Raw genomic sequence first — 8,931 nt, 5'->3', positions numbered from 1 at the left:
TTGATTACCAAGCTGAATCAATTCCTTGTTTATCAGCCTTAGCTCGGCAATTTTTATTGTCGGATTCGGATTTAGAGCGATAATTTCGTATAGGATCACTCATTTTTATCACCGTAATCAAACCCTTGTAGAACAGTTTTATCGGAAGGTTTGTGCCCTTTGGATCCCACGTTTATTATCCGAGGACCACAAATGTCAGAGATTAACCATTGCCCAAACCCTTCTTCAGAGATTTCGACATGAAGTTGATGACTTTTAGACGAGTATTGTGACTGGAGATGAAAGCTAGTTCCATCATTATGAACCTGAAACAAAACGACAGAGTATGGAATGGTACCAATTGAATTCGCCTCCAAAGAAGAAAGCGAAGACAGTGCAATCGGTAGGGAAAGTTATGGGTAGCGTCTTCTGGGATGCACAGGGTTGCATTCTGGTTGACTTTCTTGGTCCAAGACAAACCATAAATTCTGCCTGCGACATCCAGATACTTTTGAAGCTCCGTCGTGCCTTGAATGATAAACGTCTTGGAGGGAAGATGATCGTCCAACAGGATAATGCGCGTTCGCATACTGCACGTGCCACTATGGGGCAGATCAGAAGATTTGGGTGGGAAACACTTCCACGTCCTCCCTACAGCCCCGACATTGTACCCTCCGAGTACCACCTTTTCGGTTTTGTGAAGGAACAGATGCGAGGCCACCGCTAGGAGACAATGGAGAATATTCGGCAAGCATTGCGTCAGTCTCAACGGGAAGCTGGAACGGAATTCTATCGTAAGAGCATTTTCAAACTTGCAGAACGATGCGATGGGGAAAATGTGTCAAAAAAAAAAAAAAACGGAGACTATGTGGGAAAAAAGTGAAAGAAAGGTCTGTAGTTCGGGATTATATATTTGGTTTCACTTACAAATAAAGATTACGGTTGTGAAAAAATGTTGCTCACGACTTTCAATATACCCTTCGTAATTAGTCCATGTATATTATGTACTGACTTGCGTATCTTTAAACGTTGATAAATGTTCTTCGTTGTGTTGAGTTCCTCGTGGCTAACCGGTTAGCATACGTCCTTTTGACATGGGAGACCGGGGTTTGATTTCCGGCGGGAGTTTGTGTTTCCAATCCCTCGTTAAGCTGTAAGTCCACGTCGCTTGCCACTGAAAGGGACGCTAAACTCAAAATCAAATCAATCTTCTTTGTGTTCACAGAATCACTGTATCATTTTATAGGTTTTATAATATGAATCATGTGACATTAAAATGGTGATTGAGATCTAAGGCTTGAGTGAACTAGTATTGTTCTCGAAAGGAATTTCTCGTCTCGAGAACGAGACGAGAAGTGCATTTTCAATTTCGACACTAGAAGAAATAAACGAAAAGGGGGGCAAGATGGTACAAGGGGCAAGATGCTATTTTCCCTCTGGTGGCTATATTTGTAAACAGTAAGCAATCGTAGAAGTTGAGGAAGAAGAAGAAGATATCAAGGCGGAGGTACTGCATGAATGCTGGCGAATTTGCTTTAAAAACAGGTGTGTTTAACCAGTGTAAAAGAAAAATAGCAGTGTAACGGTAAATTCCAGTTGATGGGTACTAAAGTATTTCATAAATGTAGTGTATGTATGCGAAAATTCTAAGTATTACGACGAGAATCGGTGGGTGTTGTAAACAAAGACATATAGGCCTCATGGCGCCATAGCTGCTTTAGTGTTGGAAAATAGCGAAAAATGTTTGCAAGTGCACTTCTGGGCAAGTTGATACAGAAGGAAGTGGGGCAAAATGATACATGTATCATCTTGCCCCATTATTATTTATTAGAAGGATACAGGGATGAAATACGTTAAATCGCACTTCAAAAATTATTCAGGAGAGCGTATTTAATGTTCAGAAACATATACTTTTCTCCTCGAGAGCATGTAACCATGTACGCGATTCATTTAATAGGCAATAAAATGATACAGAAAGCAATTGCGTCAAAGGATAAGTAGGAGAAACACATTCTGGGGAAAAGTAACAAGAACTCATCAGCACCCAAACGTGAATATTACTGCCCGACATGTTCAGAAAAATATGTCGATTCGCCGTCCACTAATTGGATTGATTGTTATGACTGCAAACAGTGGTTTCATGAGAACTGTACAAACTATAAAGGTGTTAGTCCTTTTATCTATAATGATAAGTGATATCTGTAAATGGTGAATGATTACTGATACGAATTCGGCACACCTCCACTTTCACCTTCTATTTATTTTTTTTAAATTTTAGTTTTATTATTATCATTTACATTCTATATTATTTCAGAATTAGTTAATTTTCTTTTCATTAAAATTATTATTAGCGAATGAAGAATAATAACAGTTTTATTTTAAAGTTACAAGATTAGAAGAATAATCTGAATATATACTATGAGTAGACTAATCCTTTTCATTTTTCTATTTTTAAATTGCAAATGAAGTATTGACCTAGTTTTTTTTTCTTTTTTTAATACGCATCGTTGAGATTCTCAGTGTAACATTTCTGTTTATCACTAATATCGATTTAAAATGTTAGATATAGGTTTATTTGTACTTTTAGATTACAAAATTATATATTGTTTATATGTAAGGAAAACATTAATATTGTATCAACTTGCCCCAGTATTAATATCATTTTGCCTGTGTGTGTGGGTTAAGATGATATTTTTAACCTAGTCATTAACAAGAAATGTTCCTGCGGAACCACTGAGGGAACATCAACATCACTTTGTTCGTTTTTACTAAATATACCAATCTTTCTGTGGGTATAAAGAGCTGCGACTTGCGATGAATAGTACTTTCAACACGTGACAGGCCGGTAGCCAAGCCAAAAATATAGAGGGGATTCGGTAGAAGTTGGGGGGCCCGATCGAACCATATTATAGTTTATCACCATATTACAGTTCATTTGCAAGCCTATCGTGAAAATTTTAGGGGGACCAGTAAATATTTAGTAGGAGCCCTCTCCCCTAGACCACCGTGGATATGGGCCTGCCACGTGATAAAATACAACAACTGTATCATCTTGCCCCATCTCCCCCACCTTAATTTTGGTCTTGTTTTAAGACGAGACGAGCAACGCTAATCCGAGACAAAATATCCTCATTTTGAGTCGAATTTAGGATCACGCGTATAGAAGACAGGCGCAATAGTTAATTCTATTCTGTCACGACGAGGGAACGCGATGGCTCAGTGGTAGAGCGCATATCCCTGGTGCGTGGGGTCCCTGGTTCGATCCCGCCAAATAAGTTTGTTACAGACAACATTGTATGCGTGGGTTTTCTCGGGGTTCTCCTGTTTCCTCCCACTTTCTTATTCCACAAATTCTTCCATTATCATCCACTTGCTTTAATCAACGTCTCCCTTCATAATCGTCGAATGTTAAACTGAAAGATTTCACTTTTTCGGCCACGAGGAAACACTTGATGTCATAAAGTTTATATATACTGGTTGTTCTACATAAGCCTTCGACTCATCTGTGCAAGTTGCCTGCACTCTAGCGACATCTCTTGGCGCTAGTAGGAGGCGGCGGAGCTAGCGACAACCATTAGCCTGGCTGTGAACTATTAAGAATTAGCGTGATTGACATATTGAGGCGTCTTGCTTTTATTGTGAGAATTGGGAATATCTATTTCCCTCTACATGTTTATGCAACCCGTTTCTCTTAAATATTTAGAAGTTTGCGTATTAGCACTACTCACAGTCTGATACGTCTTTGCTTTAAGAATAACAGAGAGGCCTTATATAATTCTGCGATGCTTTTAAATTGGATGCATAGTTTATATTAGTAGGCATTTCACTATTTTCAACTCCTGAAATAAATTTATCTCTGTATTAAGATTCTGATAACCAGTGATGATTTCAGCGAATACCCAAGGGCGAAATTTCACCATCCCTCGAGCTACAAAATTCTCCCCAGGGCAAATTTCCGATCGTCCTAAACAAGGGTCTGCAGTATTTTCTCCGTACTAATTTAACCCCCTGCGTATTGAAATCTCCCCCCCCCTCGGGAAGAAATCGTCTGATATGATTACTGCTTGAGACACTGGCGGATCCACGTGGGGGCGGAGGGGGCGACCGCCCCCTCCAAAGGTCTTTTTTTTACTTCCAGCATTTACCGTTGGGAGATACAAATATGCTTTCTCCCGACCGATCCAATCTGTGTGACAAGCCTAGCAGAGTTTAACCAAAATTTGTTTTACTTAATAGTACTTAATACAGACATATTTGAATTGTGACTACTTCTGTCCTTGAGACGGTCACCATAAGCCCCAAAGAAGAGAGAATATGATTCATTCGTTGCACGAACAGCTGTAGGAAGGAGGCTAAGACGACTCACTCTTTGAACTAAAAATGTATATTTTAAAATTGTGTCCTAGAAAAAGATGTGGAAATGAAATTCGGGTCCCGAGACTTCAATTAATTTTACCTTGAATAAAGAGAAATATAGACTGTTCAGCGCTCCTTACCGAAAAGCTCTCTGAAACTGAGACTTTTCGGTTTGTTGATTGATCGATATGTATTTACGTCATTTGTTAAAAGCGATGCTTTACAGAACGAGTACCGGTACTAGAGTTTAAAGTTGGGTCTGAACTACTGTAGTGCGTTCGATGCTCACTCGCCTGGGATCAAACCACAGAACCTCATGTATCAAAGATTAATGGTACTTTTTGCTAGCTACTAGATCAACAAAGAGAGCCGTGACTTTTGGGGTTCAACACGAAAACACCAAGAAGGCACCAGGGATTCATTGTGACTTTTAATGGCACTTCATCTTTTCTTGTGAAATAACACAAGCTGTTATTGTAATTCATACATAAAAGACGAGGTCCTGAGTGAATAACTGATCTTCGCACAGGCCAAACCGATTAACCTAGAAACTTGAAATTCGAACAGTATACTGTATAAGATTTGTGACATAGGGTATCACTGAGAAAGGATTCTTTTTGGAAATTCGAAGAAAGGAATGGGGACGGAGTAGAAATTATTTTAATAAGATGGCCATCTTTCCGAAACTCTTAAGGTTAGACACTTGAAATTTGGAATTTCGATTTCTCATTTAAAATAATTTGACACGCATTTCAACGTAGTAAAATGGGGGGAAACCAGATGGAAAGATAAAGGGGCGGGTATTATAATAAGATATCAATATCTAAATCTTTGAAGGTTAGAAACATGGAATTTGCCAGGAACAAGGTAGATTTTTGCTTGTGCTGTAACATTCACAGAGATGGACTGCAAGGTGATTAAGACCGTTGTGTGGTTTCCGCCCGTCGTGGTCTTTGCCCGTAATTATTTTCAACTCGTGAGTATTCCCAGAAAGTTATGAGACTGAGTCTAAAGTTGAACTCTTTGGATTTATCTGAATCGCAAATAAAATCAAGAAAGATGAACGAACTCGAAAAAGTTTTTCAAATCGCTTTTTCTAAATCTTTAAATGAATCAAAAGGGCACAACTACAATCGTAAAACATGTGTATATTTTTAATAAACAATTATGTATTATACATATGATATTTGATTTGTTTGTTTAACGTCTCACGATAGTGCCAGAACGGCTAAAGAAGACGTGGATCTAATCATTACAGTGGAATCCGAATATTTTTTTTCGTTCAACTGTACTCCCACCGGGAATCGAACCCGGGAGCACGCGCACCAAAGGTAAGCGTGTTAGCCATTTTTTTTAAAGTTAACTGATCCACCAAATCTGCCTCATTAACTTGCTTAACTACTTAACACTAGGTTCCTACTTATTTTACTCCTTTTTACTCGTTTTTCCATTAACCTAGAACAGCAAGGACACGAACGCAGAAACATCGAGGGCGATTAAAATTTCCAAAGGCTCTCCCACCGGGAATCGAACTCGGGACCCCGTACGCCAAAGATGCATGTGCTAGCGACTAAACCAGCGGGAGGGCATATCATTAGGCCAAATGGGGTTCATATTATATCTGAGATGAAAGAAAAATAAGTTATACGTGTTTTATTCTCTATTGGAAATTTCATTTAAAAATGAGGATTTTTCAAAATTAAATTTTAATTTGCATTTTTTTCAAATATTTGATATTGTCAAATATCACCAGTCGGTATGTTGAAGGAAATATAGTTTGTGTGCAGTAATGAACGGAAATATCACTTTGGTTTTACATTTCTGATCTTCTTTCGTTCATTTTATTGTAGGCTTTGTTAATCTTTCAGAGGGGGCGCGGTGGCTCAGTGGTAGAGCGTTCACCTCTGGTGCTTGGGGTCCCGGGTTCGCTCCCAGCCCCCGCCAAGTGAACTTTGTGGTGGACAAACACCGTGCTCGTGGGTTTTCTCGGGGTTCTCCCGTTTCCTCCCACTTTCTTCATTCCACCATTTTCATTCATCTCTCATTATCACCGTCTCCTTTAGCCTCACCGGCATAACCTTGGGACGTAAAACTTAAAGATTTCATTTCATTTTTAATCTTTCAGAGGTTTCATTTTTTTTACTATTTATGCATTATAATGACTTATATTGCAATTCTAAATAATTTTAATTCACATTTTAATTCATGTAAAATATATACGCAGTTCTTGCTAGATTTGACAAAATTTCTGTTGAGTTTGTGTAAGAGAAAGTTTAATATTGATATTTTTTGTTATTACATTATTTGCAGTATTTTATTGACTTGATTGTGTATTTACCTTATTAATGATTTATATGGTTAAGGAATACTGCAATATGCTATATTTATATAGCAATTATATTCACAATTCATTTCTTTATATGTTACGGCTGTACTTTGAATTCAAACCGTCGCTCTGGGTTCCTGTTAGTAGTACAGTACAATGTTTAAATGCAGTGATTAGTATTATGTATTCAAAAGTGTTTCCATTTCATTCTCCTGTACTTGATCTGTGACCTTGAATGAGCAGGCCTGTTCTTTTAAGGGAAAACCACAACATTCTTCTTTCGGGAAAAATTCGAAATTCATGTTCGGGCAATCACCACGGGGAAGAATCACGGAGCCGCTAAAACATCCATTGAGTTCACTTTGAATATTTTTTCTTTCCAATTTTCAATCTGTTTAATTATATTCTGAGATAAATAGAAATGAAAGTAATATCTAAAGCTTGCTCCCCTATATTTTGGACTATTTGGAACAATATGTGCCATACGGTATATTATCAAACATCACTTTATAATTAATTATTGTATTATTTTTAAGCTACCAAGAAATGTAAAGTATGCGACAAAAATAAACACCATAATCACCATTAAAACTAATGACGATTTTGGTCATTGATTTTTGTCCCGTACTTTACATAGAAATATCATAATGAATTTTATTATTTGTTGATATTTTGTATTATTCTTATGCATGTATACTTTTGTTATCTATTTACTGTGCAAGACAGCGCATCTGATATATCGCGGTGACTATGTGTGAAGTGAATCATAACACGGATAGGTGCTGATTGCCACGGGTGCTGACTGCCACAGCCAATTATTGGTGCTGACTGCCACGATTGTCGCTGATTGCAAATATGTAGGTGCTGACTGCCACGACGGCGTGCTGACTGCCACGAGCCTGGGAGAAAATGTATTTGGAAAGAGAGGAATTAATCCCTCATACTAAATTTATGATTATTAATTAATTTAATAGGGATTAATTTAGTAATCATCACAACAAATCTATGTGGCATCCTATAAGTTACAAAATTGCTCACTAAGTGGAACGACATACACTTGGATGTTTATAAAGGGATTGTCTTTTCTGTTATATGTACAATTTGCACGTTTCATTGTTTATATTAATTGTTTTATTGTATTATTTAATGGGTATGATGGTCTGAAGCCAGCTGACACGTGAAGTTTGGGAGAAGCACTCGCCTGCAGAGAAATAAGCATGTCATTTGAAGGACCAATTCATGCTAATTACAACAGGTAATAAAACTCCTGTACGTTGAGAACTGTTCGAGATATTCAGCTTGGAAATTTATATGTGAAAATGAGTGGATGCACGTTTCAATACGTTAAGTATTCTCACCCATGGCGAAGCCTGATGGTTTGAACTTGCAATTGCTTGATTACTGGGGTCCATTCACAGACAAATTGTCCATTACAAGTTGCATGACGGATGGCAAAGACATAATGGTTGAGAAGATACCAAAGAATTGCACACGATATGTGCAACCATTTGATGTGTTTTGATTCCGATCAATCAAAGATTATGGCAGGAGATTTGTACATAGTATGAATCTTCTTCATCTGGACGTTATAATGTACCAACGAAACAATCAAATAAAGTTCGTGTCCATACGAATCACTTCCGGTCACCGCGATACATTGGATTGTTTCAGTTTGCATTCCGCAAGGCAGGTTACGAACAAATTATAGGCCTATAACTTTTGAATGACTTGTTGAATTTGCTTTTTGCTTTGGTTCTGCGAGCTGTTCTCTTGACGGATGCAACACAATTGCACATAAAAAATATTCATGATGCAAGGGAGTATTTTGCCTGCGTCACTTCTTCATAAAACAGAAGGACAACAGTGATCAATTTTCATCTCTAACCTATGATTATTGTGAACAATGTAATGACTAATTGTATCTAACAAACCCGTTAGTTATTGCGAAACACTTTTTTTTCTGTTATTTCCGATAGCTTTCAATTCGTATGTCAATGTTCGTTACTAATTATGTTGTATTTAACGCGTATAAATGCGTATATCTTCATTTTCTCATATAAGCTTCCAAGCTGAATATCTCGAACCGTTCTCAACCGTACAGGAAATTTATTAGCTTGTTATAATCAGCATGAATTGGGACTTCAAATGGCACGCTTAGTTTCTCTGCAGGCGAGTGCTTTCTCCTGAACTTCCCTTGTGAGGGATAGCCAGCAGTGTTTTTTTGATGGAACTTTCAAGAGCTGCTCGAAACAATTTGCACAGCTGTACAC

This window comes from Thermobia domestica, chromosome 3 (genome assembly GCF_964235325.1).
Source record: "Thermobia domestica chromosome 3, izTheDome1.hap1.1, whole genome shotgun sequence".
In the NCBI taxonomy this organism is placed as follows: Eukaryota; Metazoa; Arthropoda; class Insecta; order Zygentoma; family Lepismatidae; genus Thermobia; species Thermobia domestica.
The sequence above is the reverse complement of the archived record's forward strand: the minus strand, read 5'-3'. Positions refer to the sequence as shown.